The sequence below is a fragment of the Pogona vitticeps genome, chromosome 2 (assembly GCF_051106095.1).
Source record: "Pogona vitticeps strain Pit_001003342236 chromosome 2, PviZW2.1, whole genome shotgun sequence".
Lineage (NCBI taxonomy): Eukaryota > Metazoa > Chordata > Lepidosauria > Squamata > Agamidae > Pogona > Pogona vitticeps.
In genome coordinates, this window is record NC_135784.1 from 163,671,041 (window position 1) to 163,688,760 (window position 17,720).

Genomic DNA, 17,720 nt, shown 5'->3' on the forward strand with positions numbered 1-17,720 from the left:
TGTTGTTTCCAAGATGGTAGATACACAGGACAAGACAATTTGAAAGTGGATGGATGGTGTTAGGGGCTGCTTTCTAGGTTCAGGCCATGCCTATCCATACATGTATAATTTTATATTTAATAATAATAATCATCATCTTAGAACTGCAGAGCTAGAAGGGACCCTCTGGATCATCCAATCCAGCCCCTGTCAAAGAGGCATAAGTGGGGAATTGAACTTGCAGAGGAAGGCGACAAGGATGATCAGGGAGCTAGAAACCAAGGCTTATGAGGAAAGGCTGAAAGAACTGGGCATGTTTAGCCTTGAGAAAAGAAGGCCGAGAAGTGATATGATAATACTTTTCAAATATTTGAAAGGCTATCAAACAGAGGAGGGGCAAGATCTGTTCTCAATAATCCCAGAGTGCAAGGTATGCAACAGTGGGCTCAAGTTAAAGAAAGCCAGATTTCAGTTGAATATCAGGAAAAACTTCCTAACTGTTAGAGCAGTACAACAGTGAAACCAGTTACCTTGGGAGTTGGTGAGTGCTCCAACACTGGAGGCATTCAAGAATAAGTTAGATAACCATCTGGCAGATATGCTTTGATTGTATTCCTGCATTGAGCAGGGGGTTGGACTTGATGGCTTTGCAGGCTCCTTCCAATTTCACTTTTCTATGATTCTATGAACTCCCAACTTTTAACTTCATGGCCAGATGCTTCAACCAGTAAATATATTTATTAGTCAACACTTAGTTGCTTCACAAAAGAGACACATTCAAATATTTTTGCAAGATCTTTTAGCCTTTCTTTTCTTCAGCTGCTCTGAATAAAATATGCTGTATTCAATGCAGTGAGACTACTTTTGGATTTATAGACTTGGCAACTGTTGGCCTTAGTCTAGAAGCCAACGCGTGCCACCATCCATCCATTTTAGACTCTTCCCACCTGTCTACAGCTGTCACCTTGGATGCAGCACACCTTTATCTGGAGAACTGAAGAAGAGATAAGTCAAAACATCTTGCAATACTACTTGACTATTTCTTGTTTGTTAGAATATCCATTCTAAGGCATAAATATGTATATGCACAATAGTGGTTGAATTTGAAGTCATTGTAGCTGAAAATTAACTGCAATTTCAGGGGCTAATATGCATATGACAGTATGGATCGATAACAGTATTAGGCATTTAAAATAGGCATAGGTCCTCTGTGTGAAAAAAAATCAAGGCTTCAAAGAATGACCCCTGTCAAAAATGCATAGAAGAAATACATACAAAGGAAGACTTTGATCACAAGGAATGTAATTTCACCTGCAGAAAACAAAAAATGGCAATGTATAACTTGGAATATTCTCAACAAAGGAATAGGCAGATCCATGAAGATCTTCTATGAAAAGTATTTGATAGTAGTCAGAGGGGGAGGGAAGGTTCTTTCTTTGAGCTATTAATTTGCGTATAATTGTCCCCCCTCTCCCTGCCTGTAAGCTTATTTGCAAAGGGGATAAAAACCCAGTAGTGTATTCTTCTGATTTCTGCGATGAGTTAAAAATTAATGTGTTCCATTTCCCTGAATGTATTATATTAATAGTATGCCAATGTATGTAAATGAGCCTGAAATCCAGCAAGATTGAGGTATTTAAATATTCATAATCATCATGCAGCATATGCAAACTATGTTCACAGCCAAATTGCAGTATGATGTCTCTAAGCCAGCTGTACCAGAGCAAAGGCATTTTACCATAAGGGAATCAGTTGTTAGTGGAAATGTTGACAGTGTTCTTTGGTTAGATGTTGGTGTGTGTATGTATGCAATTTATATTTGCTTGTGGAGCTTGATTCAGACAAAAATGCAAGCATATACTTTAAAAGGAAAGGTAGATTAATTGTCAATGTTAGGGAGGGAGCAGCTACACATGGGGGAAACATGCTGTATTTCTGAAGACTAGGAGTTCAATTTTTTTTAACCACTAAGTTGGCGTCAACTGTAGTGATTCAAATGTGAAGCTTACCAGGAAGGTGAAGTCAATCATGATCAATATCTTATTACATCCAAAGGTACTGTATATAGTATTTTAATTCGTGAAGGCTATTGCTAAAATTCCTAGTCAATACATCTGCTGCCAAGACATGACCCATAGTCCATAGTTTGCATGAACTGAGGTTCATTCTATGGTACTGTATCTCCAGTTAGGGCTGAGAAAGACACCACATCAAGTTTGGGAGTATTCAGTGCAGATAAGGCTGGTACTGTATAAGAAAATGGCTTGTGATATCCATCCAAACTTTATGAAAACTACTTCTTAATTTGATTTGTACAAATTTCAGGAATGTAGCTCAGGTGGAAAGTTATGCCCAGCTGTTCCCTAGAAGGAATCTGCGCAGTCCGATCCTACGCCTGTTTACTCAGCAGGGAACCCAGCTACTCCATATGAAGCTGAGCCGACTCCTGATGTGCTAAGTGTATACAGGATAGTAGCCCTCACTTCGTCCGTTGTTAATAACAGGCTTGTTGCACTTCCAATCCTAGACGAAGTGTTGCTGTCACCTTTAACCTTGCCTTGTTTGCTTTATTCCTTTATTCCTTGTATTCCTTTCTTTATTTTTTTGGAGGGGGCTAAGACAATTAAAGGTGACCACGGAAACTGTCTTCGGACAAACGCTGGCTCTACAGCTTGGAGACGGGAATGAGCACCGCGCCCTAGAGTCAGACACAACTGGACTAAATGTCAAGGGGAACCTTTACTTAGGACAATTAAAATGACCTTTAGGTGTTTTGGGGTTTTTTTTTTTTTGCCTTTGACCCCCCACAGGGAAAGAGCTCACCACCCCCTTCTCCACAACAACCCGCCTCCGTTCGCATGGATTACTGTATTAGTCCCTTCGACCCTTTTTTGGGGGGGGGCTGGCTTTTGTGCGCGCGCAAGAGCGCGGGGGGAGGTTGCAAGCCGACTAAAACGGCTCGTGCGCGGGGCGGGGGGGGGCGGGCGGCGGGAATGGTTAATATTCTGTTTCTGCGCCCCCTAGTGGTCCCTGTTGGGCGCTACAGGATGCGGCAAAAGGCCTTTGCATAAATTATGTTCATGACGCAGCAGCTAAAAAATTCCGAGGGCCCCCTTCGGGCCCCTCGTTGGGCCCCCCTACATCCCCGGCGGGGGCAGGGGCCTGGGTGGCTCCCTCCGGGGGGGGGCAGGCCTGATGCTCATTTGGGGGGAGTGCGGTTGCCGAAAAGCCTGAGCCCGACTGGGCCCGGGGGGGGGGGGAGAGGAAGGAAGAGAGCAGCGCCGCCTCTCCGACCCCCCCCCCCTCTTTTTTGTATGTGTGCCGCACTAGCGCCCCTCCCGCCGCTGTGAGATGAATTTTTAATTATTCCCGGGGAAAAAAAAATAGGCAAGGGGAAGCTCGGCTCGGAGGCGCCCCGGCCCGGGCAGGGGGCGAGCGGGTCCCTCCCGGCGGCTCGGCGGTGAGTGGGGGCGCGGCGGGGGCCCGGGCGGCGTGGACCGGGGGGCGGGGGGGACCCGGGGCGGTGAATATGCAATGGTCTTAATTAGCATAATTTATATATTTATGATAAAGAGAGAGGGAAAAACACGGGCCGGGGCGCTGGGGAGCCCGGGCGAGGGCAGCAAGCAGCAGCAGCAGCAGTCCCCGTTCCCGGGCGATCTCCTAGGAGAATGTTTTGGGGGGGGGATTGCATCGTTCCCCCCACCCCTCTGGTTTTTTTTTAATCTACTGCCGGGGATCGCCTGATTTAAAGGGAGCCATGAATCAAGCCCCAAAGGAGTCGGCGTGGTGGTTTTTTTTGGGGGGGTGGCGGTATGGGGGGGAAACAGACCGGAGGAAGAAGAAAGAAGGGGGGGGCAAAGAGAAGGGAATCGAGGATCTGGGGCATTTGGAGGGCAGAGGTGGGGCCGGCTCTGCATCCCGACCCCTAAAAGAAAGGGGCTCGCTTGGGTGCCTGGAAGAGGTCGAGCAGTGGGGATCTGGAGGGACCGGCGGGGGCTGCCTACGGGGGTGTCGGTGGAAGGGGGATAGTAGAGAAGTGAATTGGGGGATGGGGAGGCAGGCGAAGGGAATCGAAAGCCCCCCCCCCCAATGCGAAGGCGGACGGCGGAGCCAAGGAGTCAGAGGCGCGGGGAATGGGGGGCGGAATAAGGCGGGAGAGCCCCGTGGGAAAATTAGTGTCGGTGTGTGGGTTCCTGGGCGATTGATTATTCAGGGGACGGAGACGGATAAGGGTGCAGAATAATGGGAAGTTAAGGGGATGAGAAGCATCAACACGGGGGGGGGGGAAGAGAGAACCCCCCAATTATACCGACGCGGGGGCACCTTGCGAGTGGAGAGGAGGAGGAGAGGAGGGCAAAACCAGATCCTAGACAAGGAAGCAACCCGGGTTGTTGTTGGTGGTGGTGGGGCAATCACAAGAAGGGGCTGCTCTCCGCCGGCCTGCCTGACGGGGCGCGCCTTTCGCGGGGTGCCAAAAGGTTAACGCCTGCGGGGCAGTCTTTGCAAGCGGAGATTTGGGCTTGGCCTGGGAAAAGGGAGCCTGAGGAGCGGGGTGGGTGTGGGGCAGCTGGCGACTTTGGACTCGGGGAGGCGGGGAACAAATGACAGAGGACGGGACTTGTGCTCGGGGTGGGGGGAGCGAGGGGACCCGGGACAGAGGCGGCGGCTCCTTCGAAGTGGTCGGGGTGTGTGCCCTCAACTCAGTTCTGACTTAGGAGGGTCGTTTAAATGGGGAGCCGGAGAAGTTGAACATCATACAGTATAAAGGAATGTGTCTATTAGGAGGCCCCCCTGAGGGGATAAGCGCCCCTGAGGCAAATGCTGAGGAATGGGGGAGGGCAGGCTCCTGTGGAGTTGGAGGGATGGGGATAGACGGGGGTGGTGGTGGTGGTGAGCTGAGGGGAAGGAGGGCACAGAAGAGAGCAGCTGAGGAGGAGAGCTAAAGGAGGAACTTGGGGCTGCAGCAAAAGCCCCAGAATGGCCTGTTTGCCTCAGCACTGGAAAGGCGATCCTGGGCAAGGCTGAATTTGAGCCTGAGTGGGGAGCCCCGGCACCTTTTTGCAATGCCACAGCTGGGCCCCTCCGTACATAAATAACCAGAGTGTTCCAGAAGTCTACTTCTCTTAAGGCTGGCCAAGAACCCTGTGACATCCTAAAGGCTGAGAAATTTATTGTGCCGCAAACCGTTCCCGTCCCACCCGAACAATGTGGCAGGGAATGAAATGTTACCTATGCTGTTACTATTACTACCAGACAGAAGGATTGTCTGGGAGTTTGTCAGTCGTCGAGGCCAGACATTTTTGAAATGCAAAGAGGAACAGTCCTGGTGTCACATGTTGGGGACTAAAATAAAGCCTTCCTCAGTAGTACTCATGGACATGGTGCAGAAGATAGGTAAGATAGGTGATCCAATATCTGGATTGTTTCATAGTCTCTCAGCACAATCATATATATATAGATGGGGCTTGCTGACTTACAGGTAGAAGCATCTAAAGAAAGCAACAGAAACTGTAGAGTTGGGGTGGCTGGTTGTGTGTACCAATTAACATTGCCCTTCCTGTGGTTTTTGCTAAATGAGGAGGAGAGGGAAGACTGGTACACTCCTGTACGGTAGCTACCCCCAGTCTGCAGTAGGATTAATCATAGCTCAGTAAAATGATTTTTACTTGAAAAAATTGCATGAAAAAAGAGGGTTAACATCACCCTTTTCCCAGTGGCTGCCATCCATTTTGCTCTCTCTCCCTAAACTGCTGTTGAGACTTTAAAACAAGACACTGTTGCATCATGGATCTCTCCTCTCACTGACTTAAACCTCATATCTGAGATTATGAGGGGATTTAAGGTCAGGGGACATAAATTTAAGGATAAAGCTGAACATTGGTGTTTCCTTCCATCCTCTCTTTTTCCCTTCCTTTCTCACTCAACAAATTCAGTAGCAGAGTGGAACTGGTTTTCATTGTGACAGTGAAGCTGTGTCAGGACTGTACCACTTCAGATTGCAAGTGAATTAATGTGTGAAGTAATGCGTGAAGTAACACACAAATTAATGCATAAGAAAAATTGTGCATAAGAAAGATTTCCTCCACAGAGTAAACTAGATGTCAGAGAGGAGAGTTCTAATTTAGTGTCGCCTCATATCCCCCACCCAATGCTTGTTGCCATGCCTTCAAACAAAAGAGTGCTCAGCCGAAATCTGACGCGGCACAGACCAGACACTGCTTTGCTATTTTAAAATGGAGTATCAGACTGGTAAGAAGTAGGGCCTCAAGGTGAGGCTGAATGTAGCCGTAACCTGGGTGGGTAAAGGGGTTGAATCTCCTGTAGAAGTAGTCGGCAGCAACTACTTTTGATCTGTCTGTACCTGTGTTAGGAATGCATTGTCTGGGTACCAATAAAGCATCTGTGTAAGCAACAGTGTGTGCATTGCTACCAACAAAGTGCAGCACGATGGTTTGGGGTTTCTTGACATACCAGGGATTTTGGACTTATGGGTTGACAGCATACTTTATGTAATGCATTTTAGGACTAATATACAGTATGTTATTAGTCCATGACTGAAATAAAACATGAGTCTGTGTCAAACCTGGGATTTAACTTAAGATATTGTACTTTAGATATTGATCATGGCCACTGGTCCCATCACCTCCTGGGAAATAGAAGGGGAAGATATGGAGGCAGTGACAGATTTTATTTTCCTGGGCTCCATGATCACTGCAGATGGAGACAGCAGCCACGAAATTAAAAGATGCCTGCTTCTTGGGAGGAAAGCGATGACAAATCTTGACAGCATCTTAAAAAGCAAAGACATCACCTTGCCAACAAAAGTCCGAATAGTCAAATGTGAGGCTCCCAAGATGGAGGCCATGATAGGAGTGTCGTCGCTCCCGAAGAGCACCCACCACACACAGACCTCCCCCCCGCCATCCCCTCCGCGACGGGAAGAGAAAAGCGTGGAAACCCCTGATTGGGGGAAGGAAAGCGTCGGATCCCTCACCCTAAACAAGGGGGTAGATACCCATGACCTGGAGGAGGTCATGAAAGAGTTAAAAATCACCCGGGAACCGGGGCGAGTTCGGGCAGGAAACAGAGGGGAGGAGATTGAAGCAGGGGTAGGGGATATAAGAGGAAGACCAAGGGATATTCCAGGCGGTTGGGAATGGGTGTGGATGGAGGACCCCTGGACCCACAAGTGGGAACAGGTCAGGGTTCCTCATGAGGAGGCGGAAAAGCGCCGGCAGCTCGGTTTGAAACCCCAACCCTCATATTGGGGGGAAACGGAAGCTAGGGAGTGGAGGAGAAAACTCCGTGAGGAGAGAGAAGCGGTTGCCAGGGAACTTGAAAGAAAGAAGCAATGGCATATCGCTGAACTGAGGAAGCTGGGGGGTTACCCGGCCCTTGGGGTGCCGATGGAGGAGAGGGATCCTCCTGGGACGGCTGGAGTGGGGACGAGGAGACACTACCCTTGATCTCCTTGGAAGAAGTTTTGGACCCTGGACTGGAGCCTGTGCCACCTACAACCGGCCCATGGAATCCAGAGACAATGAACCCTTTTGTACATAGTTTGTGGACTCCGTTAAAACCGAGCCATGTGTTACAAGAATCCTCGAACCCCTTTGTGGGGGGAAACCCAGTTGATGTTAATGTTGGAATAAATGTAGAACCTTTTGACTTGCCGCCAGTGCCTCGTCCGTTTATTGGGGAGAAAACAGTCCACCCCAACGAACCCTCACATCAAAGCTATGGTTTTTCCTGTCGTGATGTCTGGAAGTGAGAGCTGGACCATAAAGAAAGCAGACCACCGAAGAATTGATGCCTTTGAATTGTGGTGCTGGAGGAGGCTCTTGAGAATCCCCTGGACTGCAAGGAGAACAAACCTATCAGTTCTAAAGGAAATCAACCCTGAGTGCTCACTGGAAGGACAGATCCTGAAGCTGAGGCTCCAGTACTTTGGCCATCTAATGAGAAGAAAAGACTCCCTGGAAAAGACCCTGATGTTGGGAAAGTGTGATGGCAAGAGGAGAAGGGGACGACCGAGGATGAGATGGCTGGACAGTGTCTGTGAAGCAACCAACATGAATTTGACACAACTCCGGGAGGCAGTAGAAGAGAGGACGGCCTGGCGTGCTCTGGTCCATGGGGTCACGAAGAGTCGGACACGACTAAACGACTAAACGATGACGATTGTACTTAGATGTAAAGTGATGGAATGTGGTACGATGGGGGCATTCTGGTGGGCAGACATGGGGAGAGCCATTGCCATTCAGAATGATAATGATATATCCTGTTCTCAGAGATACGCACACATATTTCCTGCAATAATGCAGTGGAGTTGATGAGGCTAAGAGGGAACTAGGGAGGGTCTCCGAGTGGATTTCATGGTCGAGTAGGGACTTCAACACAGGGCTCCTCACTCTGGCATTCTAGCTGGAGTTCTATTGTGCAGTGCAGTGTGCATGTATGGAGCACAATACTATGTGACAGGACAAAAGTGCTGCTTGCACAGTACTTATGCGTGCATACCACACCGTAGGTTAAATGAAAGTCACGTGATTTGTCTGGTCGTAACACCCAGCATACTTACACTGGTGTAACTTTACATTACGTGAAGGTGAACAGGATTTCAGCCTCTGTCTGCTGATCCATCTACACCTAGAAGAGCTAAATGGATAACTCATCTGACTCAGCATAACAAAAACAAAATCCATGACGCAAGCAATTTCTTTGTGATATCCCATCACACCTCCAAAAACTGGAGATGGATATTTATTCAGCTGTTTCCTTTATATCCTGCCTTTTCATAATGAGCTATGTACGCTGTCATTGATTCCTCCTCTCAGACTTTATCCTCACTAGTTCTGTGAGGTGGTTTGGGTTGAGAAAGCATGCACAGAATTGTTCTGTGAGACTGCCATTTGCAGTCTGTTTTTCAGGGATGGAGTAGGAATAAAGCATTTAAAAAACTTTCAGCTTATATTGTGCTCACTGCCTTAGGGTGTTTAGGTTGTTACCTAAAGCCAACTCCTGCATTAATAGGCAAAATTTTAATAGCTAAAATGCCTGCTGGAGCAATGCCTTTAAAATGGATTATGCAAGTCTAAGGTCCTGTCCAGACATGAGAATTTGGAGCAGTCTACTTGGGCTTAAGATGTGGTGGCTCTGCAGGTTAAACCACAGAAGCCTCTATGCTGCAAGATCAGAAGACCAGCAGTCGTAAAATTGAATCCATGCAATGAAGCGAGCTCCCGTCACTTGTCCCAGCTCCTGCCAACCTAGCAGCTCGAAAGCATGTAGAAATGCGAGTAGATAAATAGGTACCACTTGGTGGGAAGGTAATGGTGTTCTGTGTCTAGTTGCGCTGGCCACATGACCACGGAAACTGTCTTCGGACTAACGCTGACTCTACGGCTTGGAGACGGGGATGAGCACTGTGCCCTAGAGTCGGACACAACTGGATTAAATGTCAAGGAGAACCTTTACCTTACTTGGGCTTAAAAGGTTCTTATTTTCAGTACAGCCTGTTTTATCTCTCACTAGAGCGATCTTTCCATTCACACTGGAGATGATTATTCTTCCATGAGAAGAGTGTACATGTGTCTTTGGATCTCTAGTTTACTTGTGAGCAGGTTTACCTGATTTATCTGTGAGGAAGGTTTATCCAGTTTACTTGCCAGTAAGGAGGCAACAGTGGAGGACAACAGTGGCAGGTCAAGCTCACAGCAGAGATACTAGTACAAGGGGAAGACATTAGGGTGAAAGGTTGGAAGATTTAAGGGAGGTAACCTCCCTTTTTCCTGCCTTTCTCCTCAGCCAGGGCTCTGCTGGGGCTACACAGTTTTGTGGGGGCAGAGTCCATGAAGTTGACATAGCTTTCTTTCCCACCTTTTCTCAGGGTTGTCATTAGCTGGCTGCAGTGACTTTCCTCTTTTTTTTAAAAAATTGTTTAATAAATTAAATGGTATATTGAGGGAGCAATGCATCAACCTAGCATGGGATTAGAATTTTGCTGTGTCAGGAAAACATTGAAAATAAGATGAAAATGGAGGAGAGGGTTTCTGTGCTTTTCCCTTTTAATGCCACAGCCCACCTATCATGTCACAGGGCTGTCACCTCAGATAATGGCACCCATAGCTGCATTTGGATGTGAACTAACCATCTGCACAAGCTATACAACAAGTTAGGATTGTGCTAAATCATGCAAAAAAATAATGCATGCCCTAGTGCTGTGCCAGAAAGGAGTGGGACAGCTCTTAAAGGGGCATGATGGATTGTATCTCAATGGAAATGTGTGGACGCCATCATTTGGTTCGAACCAAACCATACGAACAGCCATCCAAATACAATAGTGATCTATATACTCGTCAGGACATGTCCTAAGGCTGGGTTTGGTAATTCTCCAGTCTGTATATTTGCAAAGGAGAGAGGTCTGGTTGGTGATTTTCCATTATAAGAAATGCATAGTCTAAAGAACATGAAATGCAACTGGACTTCGGTAATTTTTGAATAATTTATATAGGAGGAAATGAAAAATATAAAAGATTTGCATACTGATATTCAAAACCTGTTAATCATCATTGGTTGACTAGAGTGTTACAGACTCTAGCTTCTCCCTTCCACAGTCTAAAACATGAATATATTACTCACATTTAATGTTATGTTGTATTTGCATGTTATCTCCCATACTGATCTGTAAGAAGCCAGGCTCTCTCTTCTCTCCTCTCCATGCTTTCTCTCTAGAGATCAAGAAATCACTTTCATCTCTTCATTCCTTTTTCAGGTTTTGCTGCAGAAATGAACAAATGTTATGATAGTAGCTTTATTTTCATAAAACTACTATCACAAGTGGACCCCAATCCCCTCTTTTAAGCACCTTTGTAGAGTTGATTCAGAAAGAGAAAAGCCAGTATAATATGGCTCAGAATTTATTCTGGTGCTTTCTTTTTTTGCTGAAAGCAAGATGCCTACAGTTTTGCTCTATAACAAGAGTAATAGAATCTTGCTTTTTTAACTGAAAAAAGTGAAAATAAAAACAAAAAACAAATGTGATAATTACAATGAAGTCTTGAGATGTTCTGTTCCCCTGCCTCACACACGCCAGCAAAAATTGCATCATTATTCTGTCCAGTTTTCTTTTAATTCCATTGGAAAATGTTGTTTTTTAAAGTCTATATTGAGGCATATTACTGAAGCCATGGCCTGCCCGCGCAGGTTTGCCCTATTCCAGTCTTCCAAATCCAGGTGGCCTAATCTACATATTAGTTTTATTTGCAGAAAGTGCATATTTGCATATTATGCAGATTATCATGGGTTTTCCATATTATGCAAATAAAGTTTATTGATATTACCTTGTTTTTCTACAGTTATGTTTCAGTATCACCATGAGTCACATAATAACTGATCTGAGATAGCCAGTACATATGGCAACTGTGTTTAAGTTCCAGCATAGAGACCAACTAGGCATCTTGATTGTTTCAGGTTTCAGTAACAGTACTGTTTGCTCTTTGGATCTACACCAGGCTTGTCCAACCTGCGGCCCGAGGGCTGCATGCGGCCCAGGTCAGCTCGTAATGTGGCCCAGTGCAATTTTTTATTTTTAAAGAAATTCCAAAGTTTCAAGTTACAGTGTCGGTGCTTGCGGCCAGAATGTGGCCGGGACATGTCACAACAGTAGAGGGGGAGAGAGGGAAGGAAGGAAGGAGTGGGAGTGGAAAAAGGGGGGATGTGTGACTGCAGTGCACTGTCCCCGTCAATAGGTGGACGCCCTCCCGGCCCCATAAAGTCGCCGGAGTCGAAGCTGGCAGCCTCTGCTGTCTAAGATTGCAGCTGCTGGTAAGTGCGCTTGGAGTGGGGCTGCGGAGGAAGGCTAGGGCTGCCCCCCATGCAGCCCAAACCAAATTTTCATCTTTTAATGTGGCCCAGGGAAGGTGAAAGGTTGGACACCCCTGATCTACACCGATGTGGTCTTTCATTCCTGGTTACTGAGGTTCCTCTGTTCACACAGAAGATGGAAACAGTGATACTTTCCTGTCAGGACACATACACCCATGTCCCCCTCTGCTTATTTCTCTGCCCTGCCCTCTGCCTCCTTCACTCTGGTACCTTCTCCAGCATTTCTTTCCCTGATACAGTGGGGTCTTGACTTAAGAACAGCTCGAGTTAAGAACATTTTGACTTAAGAACCACTCTCATAGGAAAATATTGACTTGACTTACATACTTAGATTTGAGTTAAGAACCGAAAAAAAAACCACGTGGGAGGCAGGGAAAGTGCAAAATTTGAACTTTCAGTTAACTGTTGGCCAGTGAAAAGGGTGCCTGTCTGCTTCCTCACTCCTCCCAGCGTTTAGAGAGTGGATTGGGAGACAGTCTTCAGACTGCCTGGTACTGGACTGCCTGGACTGTATTTTCCCTGCCTTCCCTGAACCTTTCTTGACCTAAGCAAAAAAGAAACAAAATATCCCCCTCTAGTGGTTGAAGGCAGAATAGCAGCTTCCCATTAGTTTCTGTGGACGGAAAAGAGCAGATACGGATCAAATGGTTTTCAATGCATTCCTATGGGAAATGCAGATTTGACCTGAGAACTTTTTGACTTGAGAACCGCCTTCCAATACGGATTAAGTTCTCAAGTCAAGACCCCACTGTACAATGGTATCTCTAAAACATACCGTACCATTATAAAGCTGTTATGGTGTGTATTTAGCATAGCTGTTGCACCATTATAAACAATTCACAGTCAGTTCAAGCCCTGAAGTAGGAATATTGATAATCTAATAATGGAGGGCAAATCGTAGTTTGAATAGTGCCAATGAAAGGACAGTGAAACCATGCCACCAAAAGTGGAGCGGCATTGAAAATGTCAGAATAGAAGAGGGATATTAGGTAATATGCTTCAAATATCAGAAAACTCACGAGAGGATACGTTTTAGTACTGTCACATTATTCTCTAAAATAGTTCACAACCTTGGGTCCCCTGATGTCCCTGGACTACAGCTCCCAGAGATCTTGGCCAGCACAGCTGGTGGTGAAGGCTTCTGGGAGTTTTAGTCCACGAACTCTGGGGACCCAAGGTTGGGAGCCATTGCCTAGCTGATACAGCCCTAAACTCACTGCAGAATCTAAAAAAGAACACGAAAAATTATTGTCACTGTACTTAACATGCAAGCTGTGTGTGCGCGCACGCACAAAAGGGATTATATACTCCTACAGTGTGGCTTTATGAAGATGTCATGATCTGAGTTCAGAAAACTGGCCCAGCAATGGTCAGGAAGGAACCATGTACTTGATCACATCATCATAATGATGATGATGATGATGATGATGGTGATGATGATGTAAAAAAAGAGCAACAGGAACCACCACCACAAAACCCTGTTTGATCAGGCCATTAATCACAAAGCTTCCCTGGTATTTCTGGGCCCATCTCTTAGCCAAGCTTTCTTTACAGCGCTGTTTTTGCCATAAAAAGAGAGAAGAGAACCATGTAAAGTGGTAAACTGGTATGTTTAAATAAACAGTGACATTTTGTCATACCCAGAGGCTTTGGTGATGTTCTTCGGTGGTGACTTGTTTTTTTCATTCAAGATTATTTATGATAAAAAAAACTTGAATAGATGCATCAGAATGTCCCAGGAGTGATACACTGTTATCTAATTTGTGTATGTGTGTTTTGGGGGCGGGGGGAAATGGAGGTCAAACCCAGAAAATTGCAGGATTATTCTTTGTGGTCTCTGTGAATGCACACTAATGAGTTTACAGTATTCTGCACTTGCGCAGGGGTCTCTGGAATATTCTAGAGCTCAAACATGCGTTCGCCAGGACCTAGCCCCCTAGTGGGCCGCCCCTCCTGGCGATTACCTCCGTTTCTTTTTGCTGCCGCTGAGGTCTCATCTTCCGTTGAGCTCTCAGTTCGCGCATTCTGGGTTTTTTCCTTAGGAAATATAATAATCGCATTGCTGTTATTGAGAATAGAATGTTATTCTATGAGATTTAGATTTGGATTTTTTTGTTTTGTTTTCCTTCCACTAATTCCCCCCCTTCCCTCTATTTAAGAACTGCACTTCGTGCACAAACAAGTTGCCTGCGTCTGATGGCCACAATTCTTGCCTTTTTTTTGTCTGGGAGAATCGCATCAACCAGCCTCCTGCTCCCATTGTAAAAATTTTACTAAATAAGCCATCAAGCTGCACCAACAGAGCCTTAAATCTTTCTTATGGGACCAATCTCTTCATCTCCCATCCAAAATGGATGAGACACAGGGTTCACAACCACCACCAGTCTCTTCTGCTGCCAACTCTTTGTGTTTGTTGCCAGCACCTAAATCTAAGCCAAAAATGCCTAAGTCTAAATCCTCAGGGATTGGCATCTCAATCAACCCCGACACTGAAATCTACTCTGAAACCGGTTGGTGCCAAACCAAAGAAACCTAAGAAGTCTTCTATTGATGCTCAGCCATGGGTACAGCACCCTCCCATGCAAGATCAACCACAAATCCAGCAAATTGCAGGAATCAGGAGAAAACACAAGGTGTCATTTCCCTCAAACATGCAGATCAAACATTTCTGTATAACTTTATTCTGTAGGTTAACTTTATTTGCTGTACAGTATTTGAGTTTACATACTCAGATGCACACAAACAAGTGTTAATCCAATGTGGTGCCTCCTTCTTAAACCCTTCTGTTGGCTATTGTTTCGTTTTACTACTGTGGGTCTTACTGCAGTTGGGAAGTATATTCATAGCAGAGCTTTAAAAGTAACTTTTTGGTTTATACCATCTAAAATCCCTCAACTAGAATGATCACTGCCCGTGTTGGTTGTAGTCCAAGAAAGTAGCTCTGCCAAATTCTGATTTCTAATATAAATACAAATATGTAAATTTCCTGTGCACACTTCCTGAAGTGTAAAGCACATTTAATTTAGCAGTCTGCATCTCTGAGTTAGCAGTTCAAAGAACTGTACCATACTCTGAAGACAAAGATAAAAAGGTAAAGGTAAAGGTTCCCCTTGACAATTTTTTTGTCCAGTCGTGTCTGACTCTAGGGGGCAGCGCTTATCCCGCTCTTCAAGCCATAGAGCCAGCGTTTGTCCAAAGACAATCTTTCCGTGGTCACATGGCCAGTGTGATTTAGACACGGAACGCTGTTTACCTTCCCACCGAGATGGTACCTATTTATCTACTCGCATTTGCATGCTTTCGAACTGCTAGGTTGGCAGGAGCTGGGACAAGCAACGGGTGCTCACTCCGTCGCGTGGATTCGATCTTACGACTGCTTGGTCTTCTGACCCTGCAACACAGGCTTCTGCAGTTTAGCCCACAGCGCCAGCACGTCCCCTTGAAGACAAAGATAGAACTAGTTATTTGGAAAGTACAACTGTCAGAGCAAGAAAGAGACAGTAAGATGCATAATATTAGAGCTTTAAAAAGCTCATTCGTATGAAAAATTGTTGTTTAGTCAAGTCATGTCTGATTCTTCGTGACCCCATGAACCTGTCTTCCACTGCCTCCCAGAGTTGGGTCAAATTCATATTGGTTGCTTCGATGACATTGTCCAACCATCTCGTCCTCTGTCGTCCCCTTCTCCTCTTGCCTTCACACTTTCCTAACATCAGGGTCTTTTCCAAGGAGTCTTCTCATGAGATGGCCAAAGTATTGGAGCCTCAGCTTCAGGATCTGTCCTTTCAGTGAGCACTCAGGGTTGATTTCCTTCAGAACGGATAGGTTTGTTCTCCTTGCAGTCCAGGGGACTCTCAAGAGCCTCCTCCAGCACCACAATTCGAAAGCATCAATTCTTTGGTGGTCAGCTTTCTTTATGGTCCAGCTCTCACTTCCATACATTGCTACTGGAAAAACCATAGCTTTGACTATTTGGACTTTTGTTGGCAAGTTGATGTTTCTGCTTTTAGGGTGCTGTCTAGGTTTGTCACCACTTTCCTCCCAAGAAGCAGGTGTCTTTTAATTTCGTGGCTGCTGTCACCATCTGCAGTGATCATGGAGCCCAAGAAAGTAAAATCTGTCACTGCCTCCATATCTTCCCTTTCTATTTGCCAGTAGGTGATGGGACCAGTGGCCATGATCTTAGTTTTTTTTATGTTGAGCTTCAGACCATTATTGGTGCTCTCTTCTTTCACCCTCATTAAGAGGTTCTTTAATTCCTTCTCATTTTCTGCCATCAGAGTGGTATCATCTGCATATCTGAGGTTGTTGATATTTCTTCCGGCAGTTTTAATTCAGGCTTGGGATTCATCCAATCCGGCCTTTTGTATGATGTATTCTGCATATAAGTTAAATAAGCAGGGAGACAATATACATCCTTGTCGTACTCCTTTCCCAATTTGAAGCAATCAGTTGTTCCATGTCCAGTTCTAACTGTTGCTTCCTGTCCCACATATAGATTTCTCAGGAGATAGATAAGGTGGTCAGGCACTCCCGTTTCTTTAAGCACTTGCCATAGTTTGCTATGTTATGGACAATAGCTCCCATAATTTACCTGTCAGCTTTCATTGCTATGAATTAGCTGTTTTGTTTTGTTGCATTGTTTGCAGGCAGCTCTGCAAAGACAAACCATTTCAACAATTACAATGTTTATCCAGACGATTTGATTTAGACTTTTGAGAGTTCCTGTTAATTTTAAATGACATCATTCATTGCCTTATCACTTGGAGAGGCTTATTTCTTGCAGCATAGTTGACCAAAATCGTGATTGCATGTTTGGGATGTCATTTCTAGTTCTATACACTTTTTATTCAATTAAATTTCAGAATCTTGACCAACTGATGGGCTCTCAAATGTGGGCAAAATCTGGTCAAACAGATAACGTTGCAACGGAGCTACCCGAGAGTAAATACCATTGACATAAATGGGGCTTGCTTCTTAATAAGCATGGATAAAATTGCACTGTGCACATCCAAGCGTAGTAATCAAATATGTAAAACCGACAGGAAAAATTTATTGTGTATATTGTATAGAAAAAAACCATTCATCTCTGTTTGCCACATTAACCTTATATGTTATTTTTTTCTTTGCACATGAATATTTAGTTTGCATGTATATCCTCCTTATCTCTCTCTGTTTCAAGGTATGTAACTGCATTTTGGGATATCAGTGTAAGACCACTCACACCCTGATTACAAATTCAGTGAGATATCATTCCACGTAATGTGTTCACATTTGTTTCATTAGAGAGCATTGATACGCAGAGTCTAAACAGAGAAGATGAAGGTAAAAATTAGGAGATGATGTGATCAAGCTTTTCTTTAACACATTGGCACTAACATGAAATGGAGATCAGTATTCATATGTTTCTAGTCCTTGTGTTTATAGAACTTCAGTGATCGTGGCCTGCTTCTGGTGGAAAGGTTCAAAGTCAGAAGAGAATGCTGAAACTGGATCTAGAATATTGAAAGTTCATGTATGTTACCTCAGGTTGCCCTGGAGGCTTCCTGGTGGGTTTTGTCGTAGTCAGTAGAAGCTTCACATGAGCTGCAAATGATAATTATAAGAATCTCCCCATCTATCTTCTACAAAGTATATTGTAATCCCTTCCACATGTGTTTGTGTAAAAGTATGTAAGTAAAAAAAGTACAGGGTATGCATATATTCCTATAAGATATGGGATATTTAGCACAGAACTAGACTTCTAAACAGGGAGGTTCCAGGTCTTTAACCTCAGCACTGTTGTCTAGAGCAGTGGTTCTTAACCTTTGTTACTCAGATGCTTTTGAACTGCAACTCCCAGAAACCCCAGT

The 17,720-nt window shown here is 45.1% G+C and overlaps 1 protein-coding gene across 2 annotated transcripts in view; it reads left to right on the forward strand.

Annotated features, from left to right (window-relative positions):
- Positions 1 to 3,299: 3,299 nt before the first annotated feature.
- Positions 3,300 to 17,720, forward strand: part of POU6F1 (POU class 6 homeobox 1) — a 39,493-nt gene continuing 25,072 nt past the window's right edge. The window contains exon 1 of one of the 2 annotated variants that reach the window (XM_072991071.2): positions 3,300 to 3,439. The gene's annotated coding sequence lies outside the window, so the exon portion shown is untranslated. The remainder of the gene's footprint in view (positions 3,440 to 17,720) is intronic. The other variant, XM_072991072.2, reaches the window with a different exon arrangement.